General features: G+C 48.5%; 34 non-coding genes and 3 pseudogenes across 34 annotated transcripts; 35 read left to right on the forward strand and 2 right to left on the reverse strand.

Moving 5' to 3' along the window:
• The first annotated feature begins 1,709 nt into the window (after nt 1–1,709).
• Nucleotides 1,710–1,873, forward strand: LOC135013383 (U1 spliceosomal RNA). Its single transcript, XR_010212061.1, has one exon. It is a non-coding gene; the product is annotated as a U1 spliceosomal RNA (small nuclear RNA).
• Nucleotides 1,874–2,025: 152 nt separating this feature from the next.
• Nucleotides 2,026–2,188, forward strand: LOC135013454 (U1 spliceosomal RNA). The gene has a single exon (XR_010212126.1). It is a non-coding gene; the product is annotated as a U1 spliceosomal RNA (small nuclear RNA).
• Nucleotides 2,189–2,862: 674 nt separating this feature from the next.
• On the forward strand, nt 2,863–3,026 carry LOC135013418 (U1 spliceosomal RNA). The gene has a single exon (XR_010212093.1). It is a non-coding gene; the product is annotated as a U1 spliceosomal RNA (small nuclear RNA).
• A 2,533-nt stretch (nt 3,027–5,559) lies between these two features.
• On the forward strand, nt 5,560–5,722 carry LOC135013536 (U1 spliceosomal RNA). The gene has a single exon (XR_010212206.1). It is a non-coding gene; the product is annotated as a U1 spliceosomal RNA (small nuclear RNA).
• A 671-nt stretch (nt 5,723–6,393) lies between these two features.
• On the forward strand, nt 6,394–6,557 carry LOC135013658 (U1 spliceosomal RNA). The gene has a single exon (XR_010212309.1). It is a non-coding gene; the product is annotated as a U1 spliceosomal RNA (small nuclear RNA).
• A 152-nt stretch (nt 6,558–6,709) lies between these two features.
• On the forward strand, nt 6,710–6,872 carry LOC135013561 (U1 spliceosomal RNA). Its single transcript, XR_010212226.1, has one exon. It is a non-coding gene; the product is annotated as a U1 spliceosomal RNA (small nuclear RNA).
• Nucleotides 6,873–7,543: 671 nt separating this feature from the next.
• Nucleotides 7,544–7,707, forward strand: LOC135013440 (U1 spliceosomal RNA). Its single transcript, XR_010212115.1, has one exon. It is a non-coding gene; the product is annotated as a U1 spliceosomal RNA (small nuclear RNA).
• Nucleotides 7,708–7,859: 152 nt separating this feature from the next.
• LOC135013533 (U1 spliceosomal RNA) lies at nt 7,860–8,022 on the forward strand. Its single transcript, XR_010212203.1, has one exon. It is a non-coding gene; the product is annotated as a U1 spliceosomal RNA (small nuclear RNA).
• Nucleotides 8,023–8,692: 670 nt separating this feature from the next.
• Nucleotides 8,693–8,856, forward strand: LOC135013424 (U1 spliceosomal RNA). Its single transcript, XR_010212099.1, has one exon. It is a non-coding gene; the product is annotated as a U1 spliceosomal RNA (small nuclear RNA).
• Nucleotides 8,857–9,008: 152 nt separating this feature from the next.
• LOC135013535 (U1 spliceosomal RNA) lies at nt 9,009–9,171 on the forward strand. The gene has a single exon (XR_010212205.1). It is a non-coding gene; the product is annotated as a U1 spliceosomal RNA (small nuclear RNA).
• Nucleotides 9,172–9,785: 614 nt separating this feature from the next.
• LOC135013656 (U1 spliceosomal RNA) lies at nt 9,786–9,949 on the forward strand. Its single transcript, XR_010212307.1, has one exon. It is a non-coding gene; the product is annotated as a U1 spliceosomal RNA (small nuclear RNA).
• Nucleotides 9,950–10,101: 152 nt separating this feature from the next.
• LOC135013546 (U1 spliceosomal RNA) lies at nt 10,102–10,243 on the forward strand (annotated as a pseudogene).
• Nucleotides 10,244–10,934: 691 nt separating this feature from the next.
• On the forward strand, nt 10,935–11,098 carry LOC135013413 (U1 spliceosomal RNA). The gene has a single exon (XR_010212089.1). It is a non-coding gene; the product is annotated as a U1 spliceosomal RNA (small nuclear RNA).
• A 2,719-nt stretch (nt 11,099–13,817) lies between these two features.
• LOC135013539 (U1 spliceosomal RNA) lies at nt 13,818–13,981 on the forward strand. The gene has a single exon (XR_010212209.1). It is a non-coding gene; the product is annotated as a U1 spliceosomal RNA (small nuclear RNA).
• Nucleotides 13,982–14,133: 152 nt separating this feature from the next.
• LOC135013446 (U1 spliceosomal RNA) lies at nt 14,134–14,296 on the forward strand. The gene has a single exon (XR_010212117.1). It is a non-coding gene; the product is annotated as a U1 spliceosomal RNA (small nuclear RNA).
• Nucleotides 14,297–14,970: 674 nt separating this feature from the next.
• LOC135013669 (U1 spliceosomal RNA) lies at nt 14,971–15,134 on the forward strand. Its single transcript, XR_010212320.1, has one exon. It is a non-coding gene; the product is annotated as a U1 spliceosomal RNA (small nuclear RNA).
• Nucleotides 15,135–15,286: 152 nt separating this feature from the next.
• LOC135013495 (U1 spliceosomal RNA) lies at nt 15,287–15,449 on the forward strand. The gene has a single exon (XR_010212168.1). It is a non-coding gene; the product is annotated as a U1 spliceosomal RNA (small nuclear RNA).
• A 674-nt stretch (nt 15,450–16,123) lies between these two features.
• On the forward strand, nt 16,124–16,287 carry LOC135013551 (U1 spliceosomal RNA). Its single transcript, XR_010212219.1, has one exon. It is a non-coding gene; the product is annotated as a U1 spliceosomal RNA (small nuclear RNA).
• Nucleotides 16,288–16,439: 152 nt separating this feature from the next.
• LOC135013468 (U1 spliceosomal RNA) lies at nt 16,440–16,602 on the forward strand. Its single transcript, XR_010212141.1, has one exon. It is a non-coding gene; the product is annotated as a U1 spliceosomal RNA (small nuclear RNA).
• Nucleotides 16,603–17,276: 674 nt separating this feature from the next.
• LOC135013427 (U1 spliceosomal RNA) lies at nt 17,277–17,440 on the forward strand. The gene has a single exon (XR_010212102.1). It is a non-coding gene; the product is annotated as a U1 spliceosomal RNA (small nuclear RNA).
• Nucleotides 17,441–17,592: 152 nt separating this feature from the next.
• LOC135013598 (U1 spliceosomal RNA) lies at nt 17,593–17,744 on the forward strand (annotated as a pseudogene).
• Nucleotides 17,745–18,429: 685 nt separating this feature from the next.
• Nucleotides 18,430–18,593, forward strand: LOC135013352 (U1 spliceosomal RNA). The gene has a single exon (XR_010212031.1). It is a non-coding gene; the product is annotated as a U1 spliceosomal RNA (small nuclear RNA).
• A 152-nt stretch (nt 18,594–18,745) lies between these two features.
• LOC135013484 (U1 spliceosomal RNA) lies at nt 18,746–18,908 on the forward strand. The gene has a single exon (XR_010212157.1). It is a non-coding gene; the product is annotated as a U1 spliceosomal RNA (small nuclear RNA).
• A 674-nt stretch (nt 18,909–19,582) lies between these two features.
• Nucleotides 19,583–19,746, forward strand: LOC135013409 (U1 spliceosomal RNA). Its single transcript, XR_010212084.1, has one exon. It is a non-coding gene; the product is annotated as a U1 spliceosomal RNA (small nuclear RNA).
• Nucleotides 19,747–19,898: 152 nt separating this feature from the next.
• On the forward strand, nt 19,899–20,061 carry LOC135013516 (U1 spliceosomal RNA). Its single transcript, XR_010212186.1, has one exon. It is a non-coding gene; the product is annotated as a U1 spliceosomal RNA (small nuclear RNA).
• Nucleotides 20,062–20,735: 674 nt separating this feature from the next.
• LOC135013670 (U1 spliceosomal RNA) lies at nt 20,736–20,899 on the forward strand. The gene has a single exon (XR_010212321.1). It is a non-coding gene; the product is annotated as a U1 spliceosomal RNA (small nuclear RNA).
• Nucleotides 20,900–21,051: 152 nt separating this feature from the next.
• LOC135013496 (U1 spliceosomal RNA) lies at nt 21,052–21,214 on the forward strand. The gene has a single exon (XR_010212169.1). It is a non-coding gene; the product is annotated as a U1 spliceosomal RNA (small nuclear RNA).
• Nucleotides 21,215–21,888: 674 nt separating this feature from the next.
• Nucleotides 21,889–22,052, forward strand: LOC135013563 (U1 spliceosomal RNA). The gene has a single exon (XR_010212228.1). It is a non-coding gene; the product is annotated as a U1 spliceosomal RNA (small nuclear RNA).
• Nucleotides 22,053–22,204: 152 nt separating this feature from the next.
• Nucleotides 22,205–22,367, forward strand: LOC135013469 (U1 spliceosomal RNA). Its single transcript, XR_010212142.1, has one exon. It is a non-coding gene; the product is annotated as a U1 spliceosomal RNA (small nuclear RNA).
• Nucleotides 22,368–23,041: 674 nt separating this feature from the next.
• Nucleotides 23,042–23,205, forward strand: LOC135013428 (U1 spliceosomal RNA). Its single transcript, XR_010212103.1, has one exon. It is a non-coding gene; the product is annotated as a U1 spliceosomal RNA (small nuclear RNA).
• A 152-nt stretch (nt 23,206–23,357) lies between these two features.
• Nucleotides 23,358–23,509, forward strand: LOC135013599 (U1 spliceosomal RNA; annotated as a pseudogene).
• A 685-nt stretch (nt 23,510–24,194) lies between these two features.
• Nucleotides 24,195–24,358, forward strand: LOC135013354 (U1 spliceosomal RNA). Its single transcript, XR_010212033.1, has one exon. It is a non-coding gene; the product is annotated as a U1 spliceosomal RNA (small nuclear RNA).
• A 152-nt stretch (nt 24,359–24,510) lies between these two features.
• Nucleotides 24,511–24,673, forward strand: LOC135013527 (U1 spliceosomal RNA). Its single transcript, XR_010212197.1, has one exon. It is a non-coding gene; the product is annotated as a U1 spliceosomal RNA (small nuclear RNA).
• Nucleotides 24,674–25,347: 674 nt separating this feature from the next.
• Nucleotides 25,348–25,511, forward strand: LOC135013410 (U1 spliceosomal RNA). Its single transcript, XR_010212086.1, has one exon. It is a non-coding gene; the product is annotated as a U1 spliceosomal RNA (small nuclear RNA).
• Nucleotides 25,512–25,663: 152 nt separating this feature from the next.
• On the forward strand, nt 25,664–25,826 carry LOC135013502 (U1 spliceosomal RNA). The gene has a single exon (XR_010212176.1). It is a non-coding gene; the product is annotated as a U1 spliceosomal RNA (small nuclear RNA).
• Nucleotides 25,827–26,654: 828 nt separating this feature from the next.
• LOC135013518 (U1 spliceosomal RNA) lies at nt 26,655–26,817 on the reverse strand. The gene has a single exon (XR_010212188.1). It is a non-coding gene; the product is annotated as a U1 spliceosomal RNA (small nuclear RNA).
• Nucleotides 26,818–26,969: 152 nt separating this feature from the next.
• Nucleotides 26,970–27,133, reverse strand: LOC135013406 (U1 spliceosomal RNA). The gene has a single exon (XR_010212081.1). It is a non-coding gene; the product is annotated as a U1 spliceosomal RNA (small nuclear RNA).
• Between the last annotated feature and the right edge of the window lie 220 nt (nt 27,134–27,353).

The raw sequence follows: 27,353 nt of genomic DNA on the forward strand, positions 1-27,353 counted from the left end.
AATCCAATTAATTTTCTTTACCCGATTATTAAAATGGTAATTGACAAAAACAAACTACATTGTCACCAGAAGAGCAATACAAAATGTACAAGTGATATATTAAAATCATCTTTCCAGCTTGAATTTCAATGATGCATTGGGGCAACGATTTTGTGAGAAACATCTTCACCCTTAAATAAAGATTTTCTTTATTCCTTACCTGTGTGCTAATTAGATATCACCTTGTTTTCACATTAAACAGACTTCCACATGAGAAAGCAGCAAGGATGCAGTGGCGTTAATGTTTCCTGGTGTCAACCTGTATTATTTCCGTAGATATTGAAATGAGGATGCATCTTGCTGCCTTTCCAATGAAGCAAGTTTAATTTAGTAATAGGTGAAAAACCATCCCTACAAAGATGTTAATCAGATACTTGGCTTTGTGGACACTTTTCAGAGAACAAATTTGTTATCATAAAAATAAAGCCAGAAAATGAAGAGCTGTTTAATCACTCAATTGGATTTTTCTGCCAGCATTTTTCTTTTTCTCTGCAACCCACTGCTAAATTGTGCTTCCTAGCTGTTTTTTTTATAAAATCACTTAATCAAATCTAACTCTGATTACATCAGAGAAGGCCAGGTACCCTACACCATAAGAGGGGTTTTGCAATTTTGACTTGTCTACTTAAATATTACCAAAATCTGATCACAAGGTCAATTACGTCCCTGGGTGGGATTGAACCACCAACCTTTTGATTAATAGCTGAACACACTAACCGATTGCGCCACAGAGACACTTTGCAAAAAGTACATACTGACAAAGACTAATAAGCATTCATCTAGAACGTTTCCTAGAAAAACTTTAAAAAGTCAATAATCTGGAGAGTTTTTGTAAGATGTTTCTTCCAGCAACCAATGAAGAAACACATTGGTACTTTCGCATGATGAGTGAGTGCTTCAGGATCTCTTGCACTTACATGTGCAGCAGAGTACTGCACTGGAAGCATGCTGGGCCCATAACCCAGAGGTAGGCAGATTGAAACTATCCTTTGCTATATGCATTTTTTTTGTTCATTAAAGTAATCCAAAACTGGGATTGATATTTTAGCTTTTCTTCAGCAGCTCCCTTCTATGCCCTTGCGCACTATCCTGACTTCTCCTCCTTTCTGCTTACTTTGTGCCTTCCAACGCACAATGCGAACTACAGGTAGTGCTGCAGGGCCCACAACCTTTTACTTGCCTTACAGAGCAGCTCTGGAGCTGTTACAGTGCCCAGCTGCTGCAAGAAATCAGCTTGAATGCTTCAGGGGCTGGGGCATAGCCAACATGAGCCCCACACCGAAGGAGGGTGGAGGTGTTTAATGCAAACTAGGGGTCAGCCAAGTGCCGCAAAAGGCCACCATGCCCTGCACGCCCCTTTTCTCTTTTCATATGCAGACGAGGGTTGAAGCCAACTTTGACCCACTGCTTGGATGACATCACCGTATGCAAATCCATCTTCTGCAGAACTTCCCCCAGGAATGCTTGCACTAGTTGTTGCATTTGGTTTGTTGTTTGGGGGTGCTTCAGTATTAGGCAGCCTTCTGCCCTCCCATGTTCATCTGAAAATATGTGTTCTCCCTGCAGTTGTTGTCCCCAGATGAGAGTTCCCTTGTGCTGCCTCAGTTGAATCTCCTTTACTTGACAGAGATGTGCCTGAGCAGCGGCCCTCCCCAGCCATATCCCAAATCATACTTATTTTGCATAGGAGATACCATTGTTATGAAGATTGTTCTCCCAGGGTGCGGTTCATTCATTGCACTCTGGGTATGCTGACCCCTGTGATTTCCCCAAATGTGGGAAACTCGACTGCATTATTTGTGGTAGTGGTGGACTGTGTTTGTGCTTTCCTCTGGTCAGCTCTGGTAAAAGTCAGATTTCTTTGTCTCAGATCTTCCTCTAGCCTTGTTCTTCTTTCGAGAGTTCCTTTGTGCTGCCTCAGTTGGATCTCCTTCACTTGACAGGGGGGTGTCCGAGCAGCGACCCTCCCCAGCTCTAGCCCAACTCCTACTTACCTGCCAGGTGAGATACTATGATCATGAAGGTGCTTCTCCCAGGGCAAGGCTCACCCATTGCACTCTGGGTGTGCTGCCCCTGCAATTTCCCCAAATGTGGGAAACTTGACTGCATAATTTGTGTTTCCCCTGGTCGGCTCTCGTATAATTCAGATCTCTTTGTCTCAGGTCTCTCTCCAGCCTAGTTTGCTGTCTGTTTCCACTTCTCTTTTCTTGAGCCCCTCCCTTCTATACCCTTGTGCACTATCCTGACTTCTCCTCCCGTCTGCTTACTTTGTGCCTTCCAATGCACAATGCAAACTACAGGTAGTGCTGCAGGGCCCACACCCTTTTACTTGCCTTACAGAGCAGCTCTGGAGCTGTTACAGTGCCCAGCTGCTGCAAGAAATCAGCTTGAATGCTTCATGGGATGGGGCATGGCCAACATGAGCCCCACACCAAAGGAGGGTGGGGGTGTTTAATGCGATCTAGGGGTCATCCAAGCAGCGCAAAAGGCCGCCATGCCCTGCACGCCCCTTTTCTCTTTTCATATGCAGATGAGGGTTGAAGCCAACTTTGACCCACTGCTTGGATAACATCACCATATGCAAATCCATCTGCTGCAGGCCTTCCCCCAGGAATGCTTGCACTAGTTGTTGCATTTGGTTTGATGTTTGGGGGTGCTTCAGTATTAGGCAGCCTTCTGCCCTCCCATGTTCATCTGAAAATATGTGTTCTCCCTGCAGTTGTTGTCCCCAGATGAGAGTTCCCTTGTGCTGCCTCAGTTGAATTAACTTTACTTGACAGAGATGTGCCTGAGCAGCGGCCCTCCCCAGCCCTATCCCAAATCATACTTATTTTGCATAGGAGACACCATGGTCATGAAGATTGTTCACCCAGGGTGAGGTTCATTCATTGCATTCTGGGTATGCTGACCCCTGTGATTTCCCCAAATGTGGGAAACTCGCCTGCATTATTTGTGGTAGTGGGGGACTGTGTTTGTGTTTTCCGCTGGTCAGCTCTGGTAAAAGTCAGATTTCTTTGTCTCAGATCTTCCTCTAGCCTTGTTCTTCTTTCGCGCAGCTCTTTGCAAAAGAGAGATTTTGGCAAGGAAAAGCTGTCTTGTACCATTGCATTTTTCTCCCAAACGAAGGACACTAGAAAGAAAATTTTAAAGCCTCCTGTTAGGCCATCATCTACACGACATAGCCCTGAATTTTCCAATGCGCAGCTCTTTGCAAAAGAGAGATATTAGCAAGGAAAAGCTTTCTTGTACCTTTGCATTTTTCTCCCAAACGAAGGTCACTAGAAAGAAAATTTTAAAGCCTCCTGTTAGGCCATCATCTACACGACATAGCCCTGAATTTTCCAATGCGTAGCTCTTTGCAAAAGAGAGATATTGGCAAGGAAAAGCTGTCTTGTACCTTTGCATTTTTCTCCCAAACGAAGGACACTAGAAAGAAAATTTTAAAGCCTCCTGTTAGGCCATCATCTACACGACATAGCCCTGAATTTTCCAATGCGCAGCTCTTTGCAAAAGAGAGATATTGGCAAGGAAAAGCTGTCTTGTACCATTGCATTTTTCTCCCAAACGAAGGACACTAGAAAGAAAATTTTAAAGCCTCCTGTTAGGCCATCATCTACACGACATAGCCCTGAATTTTCCAATGCGTAGCTCTTTGCAAAAGAGAGATATTGGCAAGGAAAAGCTGTCTTGTACCTTTGCATTTTTCTCCCAAACGAAGGACACTAGAAAGAAAATTTTAAAGCCTCCTGTTAGGCCATCATCTACACGACATAGCCCTGAATTTTCCAATGCGCAGCTCTTTGCAAAAGAGAGATATTGGCAAGGAAAAGCTGTCTTGTACCATTGCATTTTTCTCCCAAACGAAGGACACTAGAAAGAACATTTTAAAGCCTCCTGTTAGGCCATCATCTACACGACATAGCCCTGAATTTTCCAATGCGCAGCTCTTTGCAAAAGAGAGATATTGGCAAGGAAAAGCTGTCTTGTACCTTTGCATTTTTCTCCCAAACGAAGGTCACTAGAAAGATAATTTTAAAGCCTCCTGTTAGGCCATCATCTACACGACATAGCCCTGAATTTTCCAATGCGTAGCTCTTTGCAAAAGAGAGATATTGGCAAGGAAAAGCTGTCTTGTACCTTTGCATTTTTCTCCCAAACGAAGGACACTAGAAAGAAAATTTTAAAGCCTCCTGTTAGGCCATCATCTACACGACATAGCCCTGAATTTTCCAATGCGCAGCTCTTTGCAAAAGAGAGATATTGGCAAGGAAAAGCTGTCTTGTACCTTTGCATTTTTCTCCCAAACGAAGGACACTAGAAAGAAAATTTTAAAGCCTACTGTTAGGCCATCATCTACACGACATAGCCCTGAATTTTCCAATGCGCAGCTCTTTGCAAAAGAGAGATATTGGCAAGGAAAAGCTGTCTTGTACCTTTGCATTTTTCTCCCAAACGAAGGTCACTAGAAAGAAAATTTTAAAGCCTCCTGTTAGGCCATCATCTACACGACATAGCCCTGAATTTTCCAATGCGCAGCTCTTTGCAAAAGAGAGATATTGGCAAGGAAAAGCTGTCTTGTACCATTGCATTTTTCTCCCAAACGAAGGACACTAGAAAGAATATTTTAAAGCCTCCTGTTAGGCCATCATCTACACGACATAGCCCTGAATTTTCCAATGCGCAGCTCTTTGCAAAAGAGAGATATTGGCAAGGAAAAGCTGTCTTGTACCTTTGCATTTTTCTACCAAACGAAGGTCACTAGAAAGAAAATTTTAAAGCCTCCTGTTAGGCCATCATCTACACGACATAGCCCTGAATTTTCCAATGCGTAGCTCTTTGCAAAAGAGAGATATTGGCAAGGAAAAGCTGTCTTGTACCTTTGCATTTTTCTCCCAAACGAAGGTCACTAGAAAGAAAATTTTAAAGCCTCCTGTTAGGCCATCATCTACACGACATAGCCCTGAATTTTCCAATGCGCAGCTCTTTGCAAAAGAGAGATATTGGCAAGGAAAAGCTGTCTTGTACCATTGCATTTTTCTCCCAAACGAAGGACACTAGAAAGAAAATTTTAAAGCCTCCTGTTATTGGCAAGGAAAAGCTGTCTTGTACCTTTGCATTTTTCTCCCAAACGAAGGACACTAGAAAGAAAATTTTAAAGCCTACTGTAGATGATGGCCTAAAAGGAGGCTTTAAAATTTTCTTTCTAGTGTCCTTCGTTTGGGAGAAAAATGCAATGGTACAAGACAGCTTTTCCTTGCCAATATCTCTCTTTTGCAAAGACCCCTGTGACCCCTGTGATTTCCCCAAATGTGGGAAACTCGACTGCATTATTTGTGGTAGTGGGGGACTGTGTTTGTGCTTTCCTCTGGTCAGCTCTGGTAAAAATCAGATTTCTTTATCTCAGATCTTCCTCTAGCCTTGTTCTTCTTTCGAGAGTTCCCTTGTGCTGCCTCAGTTGGATCTCTTTCACTTGACAGGGGGTTACCCGAGCAGCGACCCTCCCCAGCTCTAGCCCAACTCCTACTTACCTGCCAGGTGAGATACTATGATCATGAAGGTGCTTCTCCCAGGGCAAGGCTCACCCATTGCACTCTGGTTGTGCTGCCCCTGCGATTTCCCCAAATGTGGGAAACTTGACTGCATAATTTGTGTTTCCCTTGGTCGGCTCTCGTATAATTCAGATCTCTTTGTCTCAGGTCTCTCTCCAGCCTAGTTTGCTGTCTGTTTCCACTTCTCTTTTCTTGAGCCGCTCCCTTCTATGCCCTTGCGCACTATCCTGACTTCTCCCGTCTGCTTACTTCGTGCCTTCCAACGCACAATGCAAACTACAGGTAGTGCTGCAGGGCCCACACCCTTTTACTTGCCGTACAGAGCAGCTCTGGAGCAGTTACAGTGCCCAGCTGCTGCAAGAAATCAGCTTGAATGCTTCAGGGGCTGGGGCATAGCCAACATGAGCCCCACACCGAAGGAGGGTGGAGGTGTGTAATGCGAACTAGGGGTCAGCCAAGCGCCGCAAAAGGCCGCCATGCCCTGCACGCCCCTTTTCTCTTTTCATATGCAGACGAGGGTTGAAGCCAACTTTGACCCACTGCTTGGATGGCATCACCATATGCAAATCCATCTGCTGCAGGCCTTCCCCCAGGAATGCTTGCACTAGTTGTTGCATTTGGTTTGTTGTTTGGGGGTGCTTCAGTATTAGGCAGCCTTCTGCCCTCCCATGTTCATCTGAAAATATGTGTTCTCCCTGCAGTTGTTGTCCCCAGATGAGAGTTCCCTTGTGCTGCCTCAGTTGAATCTCCTTTACTTGACAGAGATGCGCCTGAGCAGCGGCCCTCCCCAGCCCTATCCCAAATCATACTTATTTTGCATAGGAGAGACCATGGTCTTGAAGATTGTTCTCCCAGGGTGAGGTTCATTCATTGCATTCTGGGTATGCTGACCCCTGTGATTTCCCCAAATGTGGGAAACTCAACTGCATTATTTGTGGTAGTGGGGGACTGTGTTTGTGCTTTCCTCTGGTCAGCTCTGGTAAAAGTCAGATTTATTTGTTTCAGATCTTCCTCTAGCCTTGTTCTTCTTTCGAGAGTTCCCTTGTGCTGCCTCAGTTGGATCTCCTTCACTTGACAGGGGTGTGCCCGAGCAGCGACCCTCCCCAGCTCTAGCCCAACTTCTACTTACCTGCCAGGTGAGATACTATAATCATGAAGGTGCTTCTCCCAGGGCAAGGCTCACCCATTGCACTCTGGATGTGCTGCCCCTGCGATTTCCCCAAATGTGGGAAACTTGACTGCATAATTTGTGTTTCCCCTGGTCGGCTCTCGTATAATTCAGATCTCTTTGTCTCAGGTCTCTCTCCAGCCTAGTTTGCTGTCTGTTTCCACTTCTCTTTTCTTAAGCCGCTCCATTCTATGGCCTTGCGCACTATCCTTACTTCTCCCGTCTGCTTACTTTGTGCCTTCCAATACACAATGCAAACTACAGGTAGTGCTGCAGGGCCCACACCCTTTTACTTGCCGTACAGAGCAGCTCTGGAGCTGTTACAGTGCCCAGCTACTGCAAGAAATCAGCTTGAATGCTTCAGGGGCTGGGGCATAGCCAACATGAGCCCCACACCGAAGGAGAATGGAGGTGTTTAATGCGAACTAGGGGTCATCCAAGCGCCGCAAAAGGCCGCCATGCCCTGCACGCCCCTTTTCTCTTTTCATATGCAGACGAGGGTTGAAGCCAACTTTGACCCACTGCTTGGATGACATCACCATATGCAAATCCATCTGCTGCAGGCCTTCCCCCAGGAATGCTTGCACTAGTTGTTGCATTTGGTTTGTTGTTTGGGGGTGCTTCAGTATTAGGCAGCCTTCTGCCCTCCCATGTTCATCTGAAAATATGTGTTCTCCCTGCAGTTGTTGTCCCCAGATGAGAGTTCCCTTATGCTGCCTCAGTTGAATCTCCTTTACTTGACAGAGATGTGCCTGAGCAGCGGCCCTCCCCAGCCCTATCCCAAATCATACTTATTTTGCATAGGAAATACCATGGTCATGAAGATTATTCTCCCAGTGTGAGGTTCATTCATTGCATTCTGGGTATGCTGACCCCTGTGATTTCCCCAAATGTGGGAAACTCGACAGCATTATTTGTGGTAGTGGGGGACTGTGTTTGTGTTTTCCTCTGGTCAGCTCTGGTAAAAGTCAGATTTCTTTGTCTCAGATCTTCCTCTAGCCTTGTTCTTCTTTCGAGAATTCCCTTGTGCTGCCTCAGTTGGATCTCCTTCACTTGACAGGGGGGTACCCGAGCAGCGACCCTCCCCAGCTCTAGCCCAACTCCTACTTACCTGCCAGGTGAGATACTATGATCACGTAGGTGCTTCTCCCAGGGCAAGGCTCACCCATTGCACTCTGGGTGTGCTGCTCCTGCGATTTCCCCAAATGTGGGAAACTTGACTGCATAATTTGTGTTTCCCCTGGTCGGCTCTCGTATAATTCAGATCTCTTTGTCTCAGGTCTCTCTCCAGCCTAGTTTGCTGTCTGTTTCCACTTCTCTTTTCTTAAGCCGCTCCATTCTATGGCCTTGCGCACTATCCTTACTTCTCCCGTCTGCTTACTTTGTGCCTTCCAATGCACAATGCAAACTACAGGTAGTGCTGCAGGGCCCACACCCTTTTACTTGCCGTACAGAGCAGCTCTGGAGCTGTTACAGTGCCCAGCTACTGCAAGAAATCAGCTTGAATGCTTCAGGGGCTGGGGCATAGCCAACATGAGCCCCACACCGAAGGAGGGTGGAGGTGTTTAATGCGAACTAGGGGTCATCCAAGCGCCGCAAAAGGCCGCCATGCCCTGCACGCCCCTTTTCTCTTTTCATATGCAGACAAGGGTTGAAGCCAACTTTGACCCACTGCTTGGATGACATCACCATATGCAAATCCATCTGCTGCAGGCCTTCCCCCAGGAATGCTTGCACTAGTTGTTGCATTTGGTTTGTTGTTTGGGGGTGCTTCAGTATTAGGCAGCCTTCTGCCCTCCCATGTTCATCTGAAAATATGTGTTCTCCCTGCAGTTGTTGTCCATAGTGAGAGTTCCCTTATGCTGCCTCAGTTGAATCTCCTTTAATTGACAGAGATGTGCCTGAGCAGCGGCCCTCCCCAGCCCTATCCCAAATCATACTTATTTTGCATAGGAGATACCATGGTCATGAAGATTATTCTCCCAGTGTGAGGTTCATTCATTGCATTCTGGGTATGCTGACCCCTGTGATTTCCCCAAATGTGGGAAACTCGACAGCATTATTTGTGGTAGTGGGGGACTGTGTTTGTGTTTTCCTCTGGTCAGCTCTGGTAAAAGTCAGATTTCTTTGTCTCAGATCTTCCTCTAGCCTTGTTCTTCTTTCGAGAATTCCCTTGTGCTGCCTCAGTTGGATCTCCTTCACTTGACAGGGGGGTACCCGAGCAGCGACCCTCCCCAGTTCTAGCCCAACTCCTACTTACCTGCCAGGTGAGATACTATGATCACGTAGGTGCTTCTCCCAGGGCAAGGCTCACCCATTGCACTCTGGGTGTGCTGCTCCTGCGATTTCCCCAAATGTGGGAAACTTGACTGCATAATTTGTGTTTCCCCTGGTCGGCTCTCGTATACTTCAGATCTCTTTGTCTCAGGTCTCTCTCCAGCCTAGTTTGCTGTCTGTTTCCACTTCTCTTTTCTTAAGTGCCTTCCAATGCACAATGCAAACTACAGGTAGTGCTGCAGGGCCCACACCCTTTTACTTGCCGTACAGAGCAGCTCTGGAGCTGTTACAGTGCCAAGCTGCTGCAAGAAATCAGCTTGAATGCTTCAGGGGCTGGGGCATAGCCAACATGAGCCCCACACCGAAGGAGGGTGGGGGTGTTTAATGCGAACTAAGGGTCATCCAACGCCGCAAAAGGCCGCCATGCCCTGCATACCCCTTTTCTCTTTTCATATGCAGATGAGGGTTCCAGCCAACTTTGGCCCACTGCTTGGATGACATCACCGTATGCAAATCCGTCTTCTGCAGAACTTCCCCCAGGAATGCTTGTACTAGTTGTTGCATTTGGTTTGTTGTTTGGGGGTGCTTCAGTATTAGGCAGCCTTCTGCCCTCCCATGTTCATCTGAAAATATGTGTTCTCCCTGCAGTTGTTGTCCCCAGATGGGAGTTCCCTTGTGCTGCCTCAGTTGAATCTCCTTTACTTGACAGAGATGTGCCTGAGCAGCGGCCCTCCCCAGCCCTATCCCAAATCATACTTATTTTGCATAGGAGATACCATGGTCATGAAGATTGTTCTCCGAGGGTGAGGTTCATTCATTGCATTTTGGGTATGCTGACCCCTGTGATTTCCCCAAATGTGGGAAACTCGACTGCATTATTTGTGGTAGTGGGGGACTGTGTTTGTGCTTTCCTCTGGTCAGCTCTGGTAAAAGTCAGATTTCTTTGTCTCAGATTTTCCTCTAGCCTTGTTCTTCTTTCGAGAGTTCCCTTGTGCTGCCTCAGTTGGATCTCCTTCACTTGACAGGGGGGTACCCGAGCAGCAACCCTCCCCAGCTCTAGCCCAACTCCTACTTACCTGCCAGGTGAGATACTATGATCATGAAGGTGCTTCTCCCAGGGCAAGGCTCACCCATTGCACTCTGGGTGTGCTGCTCCTGCGATTTCCCCAAATGTGGGACACTTGACTGCATAATTTGTGTTTCCCCTGGTCGGCTCTCATATAATTTAGATCTCTTTGTCTCAGGTCCCTCTCCAGCCTAGTTTGCTGCCTGTTTCCACTTCTCTTTTCTTGAGCCGCTCCCTTCTATGCCCTTGTGCACTATCCTGACTTCCCCGTCTGCTTACTTTGTGCCTTCCAACGCACAATGCAAAATACAGGTAGTGCTGCAGGGCCCACACCCTTTTACTTGCTTTACAGAGCAGCTCTGGAGCTGTTACAGTGCCCAGCTGCTGCAAGAAATCAGCTTGAATGCTTCAGGGGCTTGGGCATAGCCAACATGAGCCCCACACCGAAGGAGGGTGGAGGTGTTTAATGCGAACTAGGGGTCATCCAAGCGCCGCAAAAGGCCGCCATGCCCTGCACACCCCTTTTTTATTTTCATATGCAGACGAGGGTTGAAGCCAACTTTGACCCACTGCTTGGATGACATCACCATATGCAAATCCATCTGCTGCAGGCCTTCCCCCAGGAATGCTTGCACTAGTAGTTGCATTTGGTTTGTTTTTTGGGGGTGCTTCAGTATTAGGCAGCCTTCTGCCCTCCCATGTTCATCTGAAAATATGTGTTCTCCCTGCAGTTGTTGTCCCCAGATGAGAGTTCCCTTGTGCTGCCTCAGTTGAATCTCCTTTACTTGACAGAGATGTGCCTGAGCAGCGGCCCTCCCCAGCCCTATCCCAAATCATACTTATTTTGCATAGGAGATACCATGGTCATGAAGATTGTTCTCCCAGGGTGAGGTTCATTCATTGCATTCTGGGTATGCTGACCCCTGTGATTTCCCCAAATGTGGGAAACTCGACTGCATTATTTGTGGTAGTGGGGGACTGTGTTTGTGCTTTCCTCTGGTCAGCTCTGGTAAAAGTCAGATTTCTTTGTCTCAGATCTTCCTCTAGCCTTGTTCTTCTTTCGAGAGTTCCCTTGTGCTGCCTCAGTTGGATCTCCTTCACTTGACAGGGGGTGCCCGAGCAGCAATCCTCCACAGCTCTAGCCCAACTCCTACTTACCTGCCAGGTGAGATACTATGATCTTCACTGTTAGGGCAATCAGGATGTGGAATTCCCTGCCAGGGAAGGTGGTAATGGCGGACTCTGTAATTGGATTTAAAAAAGGAATGGATACATTTCTGAATGAAAAAGCTATCCAAGGTTATAATACTTAAAATATCAACATGGTTAATCCGGGGGTAACATGAGTTATAGTAGCTAACTAGTCATAAAACATTATTCAGCAAGTATGTAGAATCATCACAACTTAAAACAGGTTGAACACGATGGGCAATTTGCCTCTATTCAACCTCAAAAACTATGTTACTATATGTTACTATATTACTATGTTACTGTAGTATACAGAACACCACAATGTAATGAGCAGTGATAGTGAGCACTGATGAGGATACTAAAACTGACACTGAGCAGCAAGATGCAGCACTGGACTATTAGTAATGTACTGTAGTATGCTGAGCACCACAATGCAGCACAAGACAATGAGCAGTGATACTGAGCACTGATGAGGATACTACTGAGAACTGACACTGAGCAGGAGAGACACACTACTAGTATTACTGAGCAGCAATAAGTAACCACTGATACTGAGCACTGATATGGAGATTTCCACTGAGAGAACATAGCCACGTCCTCTCCGCTCTCTCTTCAATGCACGAGTAAAAATGGCGGCAACGCGCAGCTCTTTATATGGAATCCGAATCTCGCGAGAATCCGACAGCGGGATGATGACATTTTCCCTTGTTCAGGTTTTCCGAGTCAGGCGGGAACAACCGAGCCTGCCTCGGACCAGTGTAAACCACGTGGAGTTCGTCGGGAATTCGGTTCTCGGAGAACCGAACCCGCTCCTCTATATATACTATATTACTATGTTACTGTAGTATACAGAACACCACAATGCAATGAGCAGTGATAGTGAGCACTGATGAGGATACTAGAACTGACACTGAGCAGCAAGATGCAGCACTGGACTATTAGTAATGTACTGTAGTATGCTGAGCACCACAATGCAGCACAAGACAATGAGCAGTGATACTGAGCACTGATGAGGATACTACTGAGAACTGACACTGAGCAGGAGAGACACACTACTAGTATTACTGAGCAGCAATAAGTAACCACTGATACTGAGCACTGATATTGAGATTTCCACTGAGAGAACATAGCCACGTCCTCTCCGCTCTCTCTTCAATGCACGAGTAAAAATGGCAGCAACGCGCAGCTCTTTATATGGAATCCGAATCTCGCGAGAATCCGACAGCGGGATGATGACATTTTCCCTTGTTCAGGTTTTCCGAGTCAGGCGGGAACAACCGAGCCTGCCTCGGACCAGTGTTAACCACGTGGAGTTCGTGGGGAATTCGGTTCTCGGAGAACCGAACCCGCTCCTCTCTACCTTATACCCATCAATTTTTTTATTTTCAGTCTAAGCCCCTGCAGTTTTCTGTAAGCATCTGCTTCGCTATGATGATCAACAAGTCACAAGGGCAAACACTCAGGGCTTGAGGCGTAGATCTTAGGACCAGCTGCTACAAGCATGGCAGAGGTGTCACTATCACTGGTGAGACCCAGAGAGGTGGCGAGGGAGATTGTAATGCAGTGCGCGCAGATAAACAGCGCAATGGTAAAAAGGAGGCATGGTTTCATAGGTAGGGGCGTGGCCTGGTGGCCTGAATCTACATTTTGTTGCTCCGGGAGTCCCGGGGGTTGGGGGCTGCACCCGGGGACTAGTGTGTGAGCGGTGCTGGCTCCTGCACAGTGACAGGGCATGGCCACCCAGCATGACGCCTCCCTTCTTGACCATGCTGTAATTGCAGTCGCACTGCAGTTCAGCGTGATCATAAAAAATGGTGTAGGCTCCTGCTGGTGCAGACTGTAGAGAAAAGCTGCTGTGACCACGCCCCCTGTGTCTCCTCCGTTGCAGACCCCATTTTGAAGCCTTGCCCCCGGACTAAGAGAAAAGAATGCCCTTGCGCACTATCCTGACTTCTCCTCCCGTCTGCTTAATTTGTGCCTTCCAACGCACAATGCGAACAACAGGTGGTGCTGCAGGGCCCACACTCTTTTACTTGCCTTACAGAACAGCTCTGGAGCTGTTACAGTGCCCAGCTGCTGCAAGAAATCAGCTTGAATGCTTCAGGGGATGGGGCATGGCCAACATGAGCCCCACACCAAAGGAGGGTGGGGGTGTTTAATGCGAACTAGGGGTCATCCAAGCACTGCAAAAGGCCGCCATGCCCTGCATGCCCCTTTTCTCTTTTCATATGCAGATGAGGGTTCCAGTCAACTTTGGCCCACTGCTTGGATAACATCACCATATGCAAATCCGTCTGCTGCAGACCTTCCCCCAAGAGTGCTTGTACTAGTTGTTGCATATGGTTTGATATTTGATGGTGCTTCAGTATTAGGCAGCCTTCCGCCCTCCCATGTTCATCTGAAAAGATGTGGTCTCCCTGCAGTTGTTGTCCCCAGATGAGAGTTCCCTTGTGCTGCCTCAGTTGAATCTCCTTTACTTGACAGAGATGTGCCTGAGCAGCGGCCCTCACCAGCCCTATCCCAAATCATACTTATTTTGCATAGGAGATACCATGGTCATGAAGATTGTTCTCCCAGGGTGAGGTTCATTCATTGCATTCTGGGTATGCTGACCCCTGTGATTTTCCCAAATGTGGGAAACTCGACTGCATTATTTGTGGTAGTGGGGGACTGTGTTTGTGCTTTCCTCTGGTCAGCTCTGGTAAAAGTCAGATTTCTTTGTCTCAGATCTTCCTCTAGCCTTGTTCTTCTTTCGAGAGTTCCCTGGTGCTGCCTCAGTTGGATCTCCTTCACTTCACAGGGGGGAACCCGAGCAGCGACCCTCCCCAGCTCTAGCCCAACTCCTACTTACCTGCCAGGTGAGATACTATGATCATGAAGGTGTTTCTCCCAGGGCAAGGCTCACCCATTGCACTCTGGGTGTGCTGCCCCTGCGATTTCCCCAAATGTGGGAAACTTGACTGCATAATTTGTGTTTCCCCTGGTCGGCTCTCGTATAATTCAGATCTCTTTGTCTCAGGTCTCTCTCCAGCCTAGTTTGCTGTCTGTTTCCACTTCTCTTTTCTTCAGCCGCTCCCTTCTATACCCTTGTGCACTATCCTGACTTCTCCTCCAGTCTGCTTACTTTGTGCCTTCCAATGCACAATGCAAACTACAGGAAGTGCTGCAGGGCCCACACCCTTTTACTTGCCTTACAGAGCAGCTCTGGAGCTGTTACAGTGCCCAGCTGCTGCAAGAAATCAGCTTGAATGCTTCAGGGGATGGGGCATGGCCAACATGAGCCCCACACCAAAGGAGGGTGGAGGTGTTTAATGCGAACTAGGGGTCATCCAAGCACCGCAAAAGGCCGCCATGCCCTGCACGCCCATTTTCTTTTTTCATATGCAGATGAGGGTTGAAGCCAACTTTGACCCACTGCTTGGATGACATCACCGTATGCAAATCCGTCTTCTGCAGAACTTCCCCCAGGAATGCTTGCACTAGTTGTTGCATTTGGTTTGTTGTTTGGGGGTGCTTCAGTATTAGGCAGCCTTCTGCCCTCCCATGTTCATCTGAAAATATGTGTTCTCCCTGCAGTTGTTGTCCCCAGATGAGAGTTCCCTTGTGCTGCCTCAGTTGAATCTCCTTTACTTGACAGAGATGTGCATGAGCAGCGGCCCTCCCCAGCCCTATTCCAAATCATACTTATTTTGCATAGGAGATACCATGGTCATGAAGATTGTTCTCCCAGGGTGAGGTTCATTCATTGCATTTTGGGTATGCTGACCCCTGTGATTTCCCCAAATGTGGGAAACTTGACTGCATTATTTGTGGTAGTGGGGGACTGTGTTTGTGCTTTCCTCTGGTCAGCTCTGGTAAAAGTCAGATTTCTTTGTCTCAGATTTTCCTCTAGCCTTGTTCTTCTTTCGAGAGTTCCCTTGTGCTGCCTCAGTTGGATCTCCTTCACTTTACAGGGGGGTACCCGAGCAGCGACCCTCCCCAGCTCTAGCCCAACTCCTACTTACCTGCCAGGTGAGATACTATGATCATGAAGGTGCTTCTCCCAGGGAAAGGCTCACCCATTGCACTCTGGGTGTGCTGCCCCTGCGATTTCCCCAAATGTGGGAAACTTGACTGCATAATTTGTGTTTCCCTTGGTCGGCTCTCGTATAATTCAGATCTCTTTGTCTCAGGTCTCTCTCCAGCCTAGTTTGCTGTCTGTTTCCACTTCTCTTTTCTTCAGCCGCTCCCTTCTATACCCTTGTGCACTATCCTGACTTCTCCTCCCGTCTGCTTACTTTGTGCCTTCCAATGCACAATGCAAACTACAGGTAGTGCTTCAGGGCCCACACCCTTTTACTTGCCTTACAGAGCAGCTCTGGAGCTGTTACAGTGCCCAGCTGCTGCAAGAAATCAGCTTGAATGCTTCAGGGGATGGGGCATGGCCAACATGAGCCCCACACCAAAGGAGGGTGGGGGTGTTTAATGCGAACTAGGGGTCATCCAAGCACTGCAAAAGGCCGCCATGCCCTGCATGCCCCTTTTCTCTTTTCATATGCAGATGAGGGTTCCAGTCAACTTTGGCCCACTGCTTGGATAACATCACCATATGCAAATCCGTCTGCTGCAGACCTTCCCCCAGGAGTGCTTGTACTAGTTGTTGCATATGGTTTGATATTTGATGGTGCTTCAGTATTAGGCAGCCTTCCGCCCTCCCATGTTCATCTGAAAAGATGTGGTCTCCCTGCAGTTGTTGTCCCCAGATGAGAGTTCCCTTGTGCTGCCTCAGTTGAATCTCCTTTGCTTGACAGAGATGTGCCTGAGCAGCGGCCCTCACCAGCCCTATCCCAAATCATACTTATTTTGCATAGGAGATACCATGGTCATGAAGATTGTTCTCCCAGGGTGAGGTTCATTCATTGCATTCTGGGTATGCTGACCCCTGTGATTTTCCCAAATGTGGGAAACTCGACTGCATTATTTGTGGTAGTGGGGGACTGTGTTTGTGCTTTCCTCTGGTCAGCTCTGGTAAAAGTCAGATTTCTTTGTCTCAGATCTTCCTCTAGCCTTGTTCTTCTTTCGAGAGTTCCCTGGTGCTGCCTCAGTTGGATCTCCTTCACTTCACAGGGGGGAACCCGAGCAGCGACCCTCCCCAGCTCTAGCCCAACTCCTACTTACCTGCCAGGTGAGATACTATGATCATGAAGGTGCTTCTCCCAGGGCAAGGCTCACCCATTGCACTCTGGGTGTGCTGCCCCTGCGATTTCCCCAAATGTGGGAAACTTGACTGCATAATTTGTGTTTCCCCTGGTCGGCTCTCGTATAATTCAGATCTCTTTGTCTCAGGTCTCTCTCCAGCCTAGTTTGCTGTCTGTTTCCACTTCTCTTTTCTTCAGCCGCTCCCTTCTATACCCTTGTGCACTATCCTGACTTCTCCTCCCGTCTGCTTACTTTGTGCCTTCCAATGCACAATGCGAACTACAGGTAGTGCTGCAGGGCCCACACCCTTTTACTTGCCTTACAGAGCAGCTCTGGAGCTGTTACAGTGCCCAGCTGCTGCAAGAAATCAGCTTGAATGCTTCAGGGGCTGGGGCATAGCCAACATGAGCCCCACACCAAAGGAGGGTGGAGGTGTTTAATGCAAACTAGGGGTCAGCCAAGCGCCGCAAAAGGCCACCATGCCCTGCACGCCCCTTTTGTCTTTTCATATGCAGACGAGGGTTGAAGCCAACTTTGACCCACTGCTTGGATGACATCACCATATGCAAATCCATCTGCGGCAGGCCTTCCCCCAGGAATGCTTGCACTAGTTGTTGCATTTGGTTTGTTGTTTGGGGGTGCTTCAGTATTAGGCAGCCTTCTGCCCTCCCATGTTCATCTGAAAATATATGTTCTCCCTGCAGTTGTTGTCCCAAGATGAGAGTTCCCTTGTGCTGCCTCAGTTGAATCTCCTTTACTTGACAGAGATGTGCATGAGCAGCGGCCCTCCCCAGCCCTATTCCAAATCATACTTATTTTGCATAGGAGATACCATGGTCATGAAGATTTTTCTCCCAGGGTGAGGTTCATTCATTGCATTTTGGGTATGCTGACCCCTGTGATTTCCCCAAATGTCGGAAACTTGACTGCATTATTTGTGGTAGTGGGAGACTGTGTTTGTGCTTTCCTCTGGTCAGCTCTGGTAAAAGTCAGATTTCTTTGTCTCAGATTTTCCTTTAGCCTTGTTCTTCTTTCGAGAGTTCCCTTGTGCTGCCTCAGTTGGATCTCCTTCACTTTACAGGGGGGTACCCGAGCAGCGACCCTCCCCAGCTCTAGCCCAACTCCTACTTACCTGCCAGGTGAGATACTATGATCATGAAGGTGCTTCTCCCAGGGCAAGGCTCACCCATTGTACTCTGGGTGTGATGCTCCTGCGATTTCCCCAAATGTGGGAATCTTGACTGCATAATTTGTGTTTCCCCTGGTCGGCTCACGTATAATTCAGATCTCTTTGTCTCAGGTCTCTCTCCAGCCTAGTTTTCTGTCTGTTTCCACTTCTCTTTTCTTCAGCCGCTCCCTTCTATACCCTTGTGCACTATCCTGACTTCTCCTCCCATCTGCTTACTTTGTGCCTTCCAATGCACAATGCAAACTACAGGTAGTGCTGCAGGGCCCACACCCTTTTACTTGCCTTACAGAGCAGCTCTGGAGCTGTTACAGTGCCCAGCTGCTGCAAGAAATCAGCTTGAATGCTTCAGGGGCTGGGGCATAGCCAACATGAGCCCCACACCGAAGGAGGGTGGAGGTGTTTAATGCGAACTAGGGGTCATCCAAGCACCGCAAAAGGCCGCCATGCCCTGCACGCCCCTTTTCTCTTTTCATATGCAGATGAGGGTTGAAGCCAACTTTGACCCACTGCTTGGATGACATCACCGTATGCAAATCCATCTTCTGCAGAACTTCCCCCAGGAATGCTTGCACTAGTTGTTGCATTTGGTTTGTTGTTTGGGGGTGCTTCAGTATTAGGCAGCCTTCTGCCCTCCCATGTTCATCTGAAAATATGTGTTCTCCCTGCAGTTGTTGTCCCCAGATGAGAGTTCCCTTGTGCTGCCTCAGTTGAATCTCCTTTACTTGACAGAGATGTGCATGAGCAGCGGCCCTTCCCAGCCCTATTCCAAATCATACTTATTTTGCATAGGAGATACCATGGTCATGAAGATTGTTCTCCCAGGGTGAGGTTCATTCATTGCATTTTGGGTATGCTGACCTCTGTGATTTCCCCAAATGTGGGAAACTTGACTGCATTATTTGTGGTAGTGGGGGACTGTGTTTGTGCTTTCCTCTGGTCAGCTCTGGTAAAAGTCAGATTTCTTTGTCTCAGATTTTCCTCTAGCCTTGTTCTTCTTTCGAGAGTTCCCTTGTGCTGCCTCAGTTGGATCTCCTTCACTTTACAGGGGGGTACCCGAGCAGCGACCCTCCCCAGCTCTAGCCCAACTCCTACTTACCTGCCAGGTGAGATACTATGATCATGAAGGTGCTTCTCCCAGGGCAAGGCTCACCCATTGCACTCTGGGTGTGCTGCTCCTGCGATTTCCCCAAATGTGGGAAACTTGACTGCATAATTTGTGTTTCCCCTGGTCGGCTCTCGTATAATTCAGATCTCTTTGTCTCAGGTCTCTCTCCAGCCTAGTTTGCTGTCTGTTTCCACTTCTCTTTTCTTGAGCCGCTCCCTTCTATGCCCTTGCGCACTATCCTGACTTCTCCTCCTGTCTGCTTACTTTGTGCCTTCCAACGCACAATGCGAACTACAGGTAGTGCTGCAGGGCCCACACCCTTTTACTTGCCTTACAGAGCAGCTCTGGAGCTGTTACAGTGCCCAGCTGCTGCAAGAATTCAGCTTGAATGCTTCAGGGGCTGGGGCATAGCCAACATGAGCCCCACACCAAAGGAGGGTGGAGGTGTTTAATGCAAACTAGGGGTCAGCCAAGCGCCGCAAAAGGCCACCATGCCCTGCACGCCCCTTTTCTCTTTTCATATGCAGACGAGGGTTGAAGCCAACTTTGACCAACTGCTTGGATGACATCACCATATGCAAATCCATCTGCGGCAGGCCTTCCCCCAGGAATGCTTGCACTAGTTGTTGCATTTGGTTTGTTGTTTGGGGGTGCTTCAGTATTAGGCAGCCTTCTGCCCTCCCATGTTCATCTGAAAATATATGTTCTCCCTGCAGTTGTTGTCCCAAGATGAGAGTTCCCTTGTGCTGCCTCAGTTGAATCTCCTTTACTTGACAGAGATGTGCATGAGCAGCGGCCCTCCCCAGCCCTCTTCCAAATCATACTTATTTTGCATAGGAGATACCATGGTCATGAAGATTTTTCTCCCAGGGTGAGGTTCATTCATTGCATTTTGGGTATGCTGACCCCTGTGATTTCCCCAAATGTGGGAAACTCGACTGCATTATTTGTGGTAGTGGGAGGCTGTGTTTGTGATTTCTTCTGGTCAGCTCTAGTAAAAGTCAGATTTCTTTGTTTCAGATTTTCCTTTAGCCTTGTTCTTCTTTCGAGAGTTCCCTTGTGCTGCCTCAGTTGGATCTCCTTCACTTTACAGGGGGGTACCCGAGCAGCGACCCTCCCCAGCTCTAGCCCAACTCCTACTTACCTGCCAGGTGAGATACTATGATCATGAAGGTGCTTCTCCCAGGGCAAGGCTCACCCATTGTACTCTGGGTGTGCTGCTCCTGCGATTTCCCCAAATGTGGGAAACTTGACTGCATAATTTGTGTTTCCCCTGGTCGGCTCTCGTATAATTCAGATCTCTTTGTCTCAGGTCTCTCTCCAGCCTAGTTTGCTGTCTGTTTCCACTTCTCTTTTCTTCAGCCGCTCCCTTCTATACCCTTGTGCACTATCCTGACTTCTCCTCCAGTCTGCTTACTTTGTGCCTTCCAATGCACAATGCAAACTACAGGAAGTGCTGCAGGGCCCACACCCTTTTACTTGCCTTACAGAGCAGCTCTGGAGCTGTTACAGTGCCCAGCTGCTGCAAGAAATCAGCTTGAATGCTTCAGGGGATGGGGCATGGCCAACATGAGCCCCACACCAAAGGAGGGTGGAGGTGTTTAATGCGAACTAGGGGTCATCCAAGCACCGCAAAAGGCCGCCATGCCCTGCACGCCCATTTTCTCTTTTCATATGCAGATTAGGGTTGAAGCCAACTTTGACCCACTGCTTGGATGACATCACCGTATGCAAATCCGTCTTCTGCAGAACTTCCCCCAGGAATGCTTGCACTAGTTGTTGCATTTGGTTTGTTGTTTGGGGGTGCTTCAGTATTAGGCAGCCTTCTGCCCTCCCATGTTCATCTGAAAATATGTGTTCTCCCTGCAGTTGTTGTCCCCAGATGAGAGTTCCCTTGTGCTGCCTCAGTTGAATCTCCTTTACTTGACAGAGATGTGCATGAGCAGCGGCCCTCCCCAGCCCTATTCCAAATCATACTTATTTTGCATAGGAGATACCATGGTCATGAAGATTGTTCTCCCAGGGTGAGGTTCATTCATTGCATTTTGGGTATGCTGACCCCTGTGATTTCCCCAAATGTGGGAAACTTGACTGCATTATTTGTGGTAGTGGGGGACTGTGTTTGTGCTTTCCTCTGGTCAGCTCTGGTAAAAGTCAGATTTCTTTGTCTCAGATTTTCCTCTAGCCTTGTTCTTCTTTCGAGAGTTCCCTTGTGCTGCCTCAGTTGGATCTCCTTCACTTTACAGGGGGGTACCCGAGCAGCGACCCTCCCCAGCTCTAGCCCAACTCCTACTTACCTGCCAGGTGAGATACTATGATCATGAAGGTGCTTCTCCCAGGGAAAGGCTCACCCATTGCACTCTGGGTGTGCTGCCCCTGCGATTTCCCCAAATGTGGGAAACTTGACTGCATAATTTGTGTTTCCCTTGGTCGGCTCTCGTATAATTCAGATCTCTTTGTCTCAGGTCTCTCTCCAGCCTAGTTTGCTGTCTGTTTCCACTTCTCTTTTCTTCAGCCGCTCCCTTCTATACCCTTGTGCACTATCCTGACTTCTCCTCCCGTCTGCTTACTTTGTGCCTTCCAATGCACAATGCAAACTACAGGTAGTGCTTCAGGGCCCACACCCTTTTACTTGCCTTACAGAGCAGCTCTGGAGCTGTTACAGTGCCCAGCTGCTGCAAGAAATCAGCTTGAATGCTTCAGGGGATGGGGCATGGCCAACATGAGCCCCACACCAAAGGAGGGTGGGGGTGTTTAATGCGAACTAGGGGTCATCCAAGCACTGCAAAAGGCCGCCATGCCCTGCATGCCCCTTTTCTCTTTTCATATGCAGATGAGGGTTCCAGTCAACTTTGGCCCACTGCTTGGATAACATCACCATATGCAAATCCGTCTGCTGCAGACCTTCCCCCAGGAGTGCTTGTACTAGTTGTTGCATATGGTTTGATATTTGATGGTGCTTCAGTATTAGGCAGCCTTCCGCCCTCCCATGTTCATCTGAAAAGATGTGGTCTCCCTGCAGTTGTTGTCCCCAGATGAGAGTTCCCTTGTGCTGCCTCAGTTGAATCTCCTTTGCTTGACAGAGATGTGCCTGAGCAGCGGCCCTCACCAGCCCTATCCCAAATCATACTTATTTTGCATAGGAGATACCATGGTCATGAAGATTGTTCTCCCAGGGTGAGGTTCATTCATTGCATTCTGGGTATGCTGACCCCTGTGATTTTCCCAAATGTGGGAAACTCGACTGCATTATTTGTGGTAGTGGGGGACTGTGTTTGTGCTTTCCTCTGGTCAGCTCTGGTAAAAGTCAGATTTCTTTGTCTCAGATCTTCCTCTAGCCTTGTTCTTCTTTCGAGAGTTCCCTGGTGCTGCCTCAGTTGGATCTCCTTCACTTCACAGGGGGGAACCCGAGCAGCGACCCTCCCCAGCTCTAGCCCAACTCCTACTTACCTGCCAGGTGAGATACTATGATCATGAAGGTGCTTCTCCCAGGGCAAGGCTCACCCATTGCACTCTGGGTGTGCTGCCCCTGCGATTTCCCCAAATGTGGGAAACTTGACTGCATAATTTGTGTTTCCCCTGGTCGGCTCTCGTATAATTCAGATCTCTTTGTCTCAGGTCTCTCTCCAGCCTAGTTTGCTGTCTGTTTCCACTTCTCTTTTCTTCAGCCGCTCCCTTCTATACCCTTGTGCACTATCCTGACTTCTCCTCCCGTCTGCTTACTTTGTGCCTTCCAATGCACAATGCGAACTACAGGTAGTGCTGCAGGGCCCACACCCTTTTACTTGCCTTACAGAGCAGCTCTGGAGCTGTTACAGTGCCCAGCTGCTGCAAGAAATCAGCTTGAATGCTTCAGGGGCTGGGGCATAGCCAACATGAGCCCCACACCAAAGGAGGGTGGAGGTGTTTAATGCAAACTAGGGGTCAGCCAAGCGCCGCAAAAGGCCACCATGCCCTGCACGCCCCTTTTCTCTTTTCATATGCAGACGAGGGTTGAAGCCAACTTTGACCCACTGCTTGGATGACATCACCATATGCAAATCCATCTGCGGCAGGCCTTCCCCCAGGAATGCTTGCACTAGTTGTTGCATTTGGTTTGTTGTTTGGGGGTGCTTCAGTATTAGGCAGCCTTCTGCCCTCCCATGTTCATCTGAAAATATATGTTCTCCCTGCAGTTGTTGTCCCAAGATGAGAGTTCCCTTGTGCTGCCTCAGTTGAATCTCCTTTACTTGACAGAGATGTGCATGAGCAGCGGCCCTCCCCAGCCCTATTCCAAATCATACTTATTTTGCATAGGAGATACCATGGTCATGAAGATTTTTCTCCCAGGGTGAGGTTCATTCATTGCATTTTGGGTATGCTGACCCCTGTGATTTCCCCAAATGTCGGAAACTTGACTGCATTATTTGTGGTAGTGGGAGACTGTGTTTGTGCTTTCCTCTGGTCAGCTCTGGTAAAAGTCAGATTTCTTTGTCTCAGATTTTCCTTTAGCCTTGTTCTTCTTTCGAGAGTTCCCTTGTGCTGCCTCAGTTGGATCTCCTTCACTTTACAGGGGGGTACCCGAGCAGCGACCCTCCCCAGCTCTAGCCCAACTCCTACTTACCTGCCAGGTGAGATACTATGATCATGAAGGTGCTTCTCCCAGGGCAAGGCTCACCCATTGTACTCTGGGTGTGATGCTCCTGCGATTTCCCCAAATGTGGGAATCTTGACTGCATAATTTGTGTTTCCCCTGGTCGGCTCACGTATAATTCAGATCTCTTTGTCTCAGGTCTCTCTCCAGCCTAGTTTTCTGTCTGTTTCCACTTCTCTTTTCTTCAGCCGCTCCCTTCTATACCCTTGTGCACTATCCTGACTTCTCCTCCCATCTGCTTACTTTGTGCCTTCCAATGCACAATGCAAACTACAGGTAGTGCTGCAGGGCCCACACCCTTTTACTTGCCTTACAGAGCAGCTCTGGAGCTGTTACAGTGCCCAGCTGCTGCAAGAAATCAGCTTGAATGCTTCAGGGGCTGGGGCATAGCCAACATGAGCCCCACACCGAAGGAGGGTGGAGGTGTTTAATGCGAACTAGGGGTCATCCAAGCACCGCAAAAGGCCGCCATGCCCTGCACGCCCCTTTTCTCTTTTCATATGCAGATGAGGGTTGAAGCCAACTTTGACCCACTGCTTGGATGACATCACCGTATGCAAATCCATCTTCTGCAGAACTTCCCCCAGGAATGCTTGCACTAGTTGTTGCATTTGGTTTGTTGTTTGGGGGTGCTTCAGTATTAGGCAGCCTTCTGCCCTCCCATGTTCATCTGAAAATATGTGTTCTCCCTGCAGTTGTTGTCCCCAGATGAGAGTTCCCTTGTGCTGCCTCAGTTGAATCTCCTTTACTTGACAGAGATGTGCATGAGCAGCGGCCCTTCCCAGCCCTATTCCAAATCATACTTATTTTGCATAGGAGATACCATGGTCATGAAGATTGTTCTCCCAGGGTGAGGTTCATTCATTGCATTTTGGGTATGCTGACCTCTGTGATTTCCCCAAATGTGGGAAACTTGACTGCATTATTTGTGGTAGTGGGGGACTGTGTTTGTGCTTTCCTCTGGTCAGCTCTGGTAAAAGTCAGATTTCTTTGTCTCAGATTTTCCTCTAGCCTTGTTCTTCTTTCGAGAGTTCCCTTGTGCTGCCTCAGTTGGATCTCCTTCACTTTACAGGGGGGTACCCGAGCAGCGACCCTCCCCAGCTCTAGCCCAACTCCTACTTACCAGCCAGGTGAGATACTATGATCATGAAGGTGCTTCTCCCAGGGCAAGGCTCACCCATTGCACTCTGGGTGTGCTGCTCCTGCGATTTCCCCAAATGTGGGAAACTTGACTGCATAATTTGTGTTTCCCCTGGTCGGCTCTCGTATAATTCAGATCTCTTTGTCTCAGGTCTCTCTCCAGCCTAGTTTGCTGTCTGTTTCCACTTCTCTTTTCTTGAGCCGCTCCCTTCTATGCCCTTGCGCACTATCCTGACTTCTCCTCCTGTCTGCTTACTTTGTGCCTTCCAACGCACAATGCGAACTACAGGTAGTGCTGCAGGGCCCACACCCTTTTACTTGCCTTACAGAGCAGCTCTGGAGCTGTTACAGTGCCCAGCTGCTGCAAGAATTCAGCTTGAATGCTTCAGGGGCTGGGGCATAGCCAACATGAGCCCCACACCAAAGGAGGGTGGAGGTGTTTAATGCAAACTAGGGGTCAGCCAAGCGCCGCAAAAGGCCACCATGCCCTGCACGCCCCTTTTCTCTTTTCATATGCAGACGAGGGTTGAAGCCAACTTTGACCAACTGCTTGGATGACATCACCATATGCAAATCCATCTGCGGCAGGCCTTCCCCCAGGAATGCTTGCACTAGTTGTTGCATTTGGTTTGTTGTTTGGGGGTGCTTCAGTATTAGGCAGCCTTCTGCCCTCCCATGTTCATCTGAAAATATATGTTCTCCCTGCAGTTGTTGTCCCAAGATGAGAGTTCCCTTGTGCTGCCTCAGTTGAATCTCCTTTACTTGACAGAGATGTGCATGAGCAGCGGCCCTCCCCAGCCCTCTTCCAAATCATACTTATTTTGCATAGGAGATACCATGGTCATGAAGATTTTTCTCCCAGGGTGAGGTTCATTCATTGCATTTTGGGTATGCTGACCCCTGTGATTTCCCCAAATGTGGGAAACTCGACTGCATTATTTGTGGTAGTGGGAGGCTGTGTTTGTGATTTCTTCTGGTCAGCTCTAGTAAAAGTCAGATTTCTTTGTTTCAGATTTTCCTTTAGCCTTGTTCTTCTTTCGAGAGTTCCCTTGTGCTGCCTCAGTTGGATCTCCTTCACTTAACAGGGGGGTGTCCAAGCAGCGACCCTCCCTAGCTCTAGCCCAACTCCTACTTACCTGCCAGGTGAGATACTATGATCATGAAGGTGCTTCTCCCAGGGCAAGGCTCACCCATTGCACTCTGGGTGTGCTGCCCCTGCGATTTCCCTAAATGTGGGAAACTTGACTGCATAATTTGTGTTTCCCCTGGTCGGCTCTCGTATAATTCAGATCTCTTTGTCTCAGATCTCTCTCCAGCCTAGTTTGCTGTCTGTTTCCACTTCTCTTTTCTTCAGCCGCTCCCTTCTATACCCTTGTGCACTATCCTGACTTCTCCTCCCGTCTGCTTACTTTGTGCCTTCCAATGCACAATGCAAACTACAGGTAGTGCTGCAGGGCCCACACCCTTTTACTTGCCTTACAGAGCGTCTCTGGAGCTGTTACAGTGCCCAGCTGCTGCAAGAAATCTGCTTGAATGCTTCAGGGGATGGGACATGGCCAACATGAGCCCCACACCAAAGGAGGGTGGAGCAGAAGGCTGCCTAATACTGAAGCACCCCCAAACAACAAACCAAATGCAACAACTAGTGCAAGCATTCCTGGGGGAAGGCCTGCCGCAGATGGATTTGCATATGGTGATGTCATCCAAGCAGTGGGTCAAAGGTGGCTTCAACCCTCGTCTGCATATAAAAACAGAAAAGGGGCGTGCAGGGCATGGTGGCCTTTTGCGGCGCTTGACTGACCCCTAGTTTGCATTAAACACCTCCACCCTCCTTCGGTGTGGGGCTCATGTTGGCTATGCCCCAGCCCCTGAAGCATTCAAGCTGATTTCTTGCAGCAGCTGGCCACTGTAACAGCTCCAGAGCTGCTCTGTAAGGCAAGTAAAAGGGTGTGGGCCCTGCAGCACTACCTGTAGTTTGCATTGTGCATTGGAAGGCACAAAGTAAGCAGACGGGAGGAGAAGTCAGGATAGTGCACAAGGGTATAGAAGGGAGCGGCTGAAGAAAAGAGAAGTGGAAACAGACAGCAAACTAGGCTGGAGAGAGACCTGAGACAAAGAGATCTGAATTATACGAGAGCCGACCAGGGGAAACACAAATTATGCAGTCAAGTTTCCCACATTTGGGGAAATCGCAGGAGCAGCACACCCAGAGTACAATGGGTGAGCCTTGCCCTGGGAGAAGCACCTTCATGATCATAGTATCTCACCTGGCAGGTAAGTAGGAGTTGGGCTAGAGCTGGGGAGGGTCGCTGCTCGGGTACCCCCCTGTAAAGTGAAGGAGATCCAACTGAGGCAGCACAAGGGAACTCTCGAAAGAAGAACAAGGCTAAAGGAAAATCTGAGACAAAGAAATCTGACTTTTACCAGAGCTGACCAGAAGAAATCACAAACACAGCCTCCCACTACCACAAATAATGCAGTCAAGTTTCCCACATTTGGGGAAATCACAGGGGTCAGCATACCCAAAATGCAATGAATAAACCTCACCCTGGGAGAAAAATCTTCATGACCATGGTATCTCCTATGCAAAATAAGTATGATTTGGAATAGGGCAGGGGAGGGCCGCTGCTCATGCACATCTCTGTCAAGTAAAGGAGATTTAACTGAGGCAACACAAGGGAACTCTCATCTGGGGACAACAACTGCAGGGAGAACATATATTTTCAGATGAACATGGGAGGGCAGAAGGCTGCCTAATACTGAAGCACCCCCAAACAACAAACCAAATGCAACAACTAGTGCAAGCATTCCTGGGGGA

The sequence above is a fragment of the Pseudophryne corroboree genome, unplaced genomic scaffold, assembly GCF_028390025.1.
Source record: "Pseudophryne corroboree isolate aPseCor3 unplaced genomic scaffold, aPseCor3.hap2 scaffold_271, whole genome shotgun sequence".
Classification (NCBI taxonomy): domain Eukaryota; kingdom Metazoa; phylum Chordata; class Amphibia; order Anura; family Myobatrachidae; genus Pseudophryne; species Pseudophryne corroboree.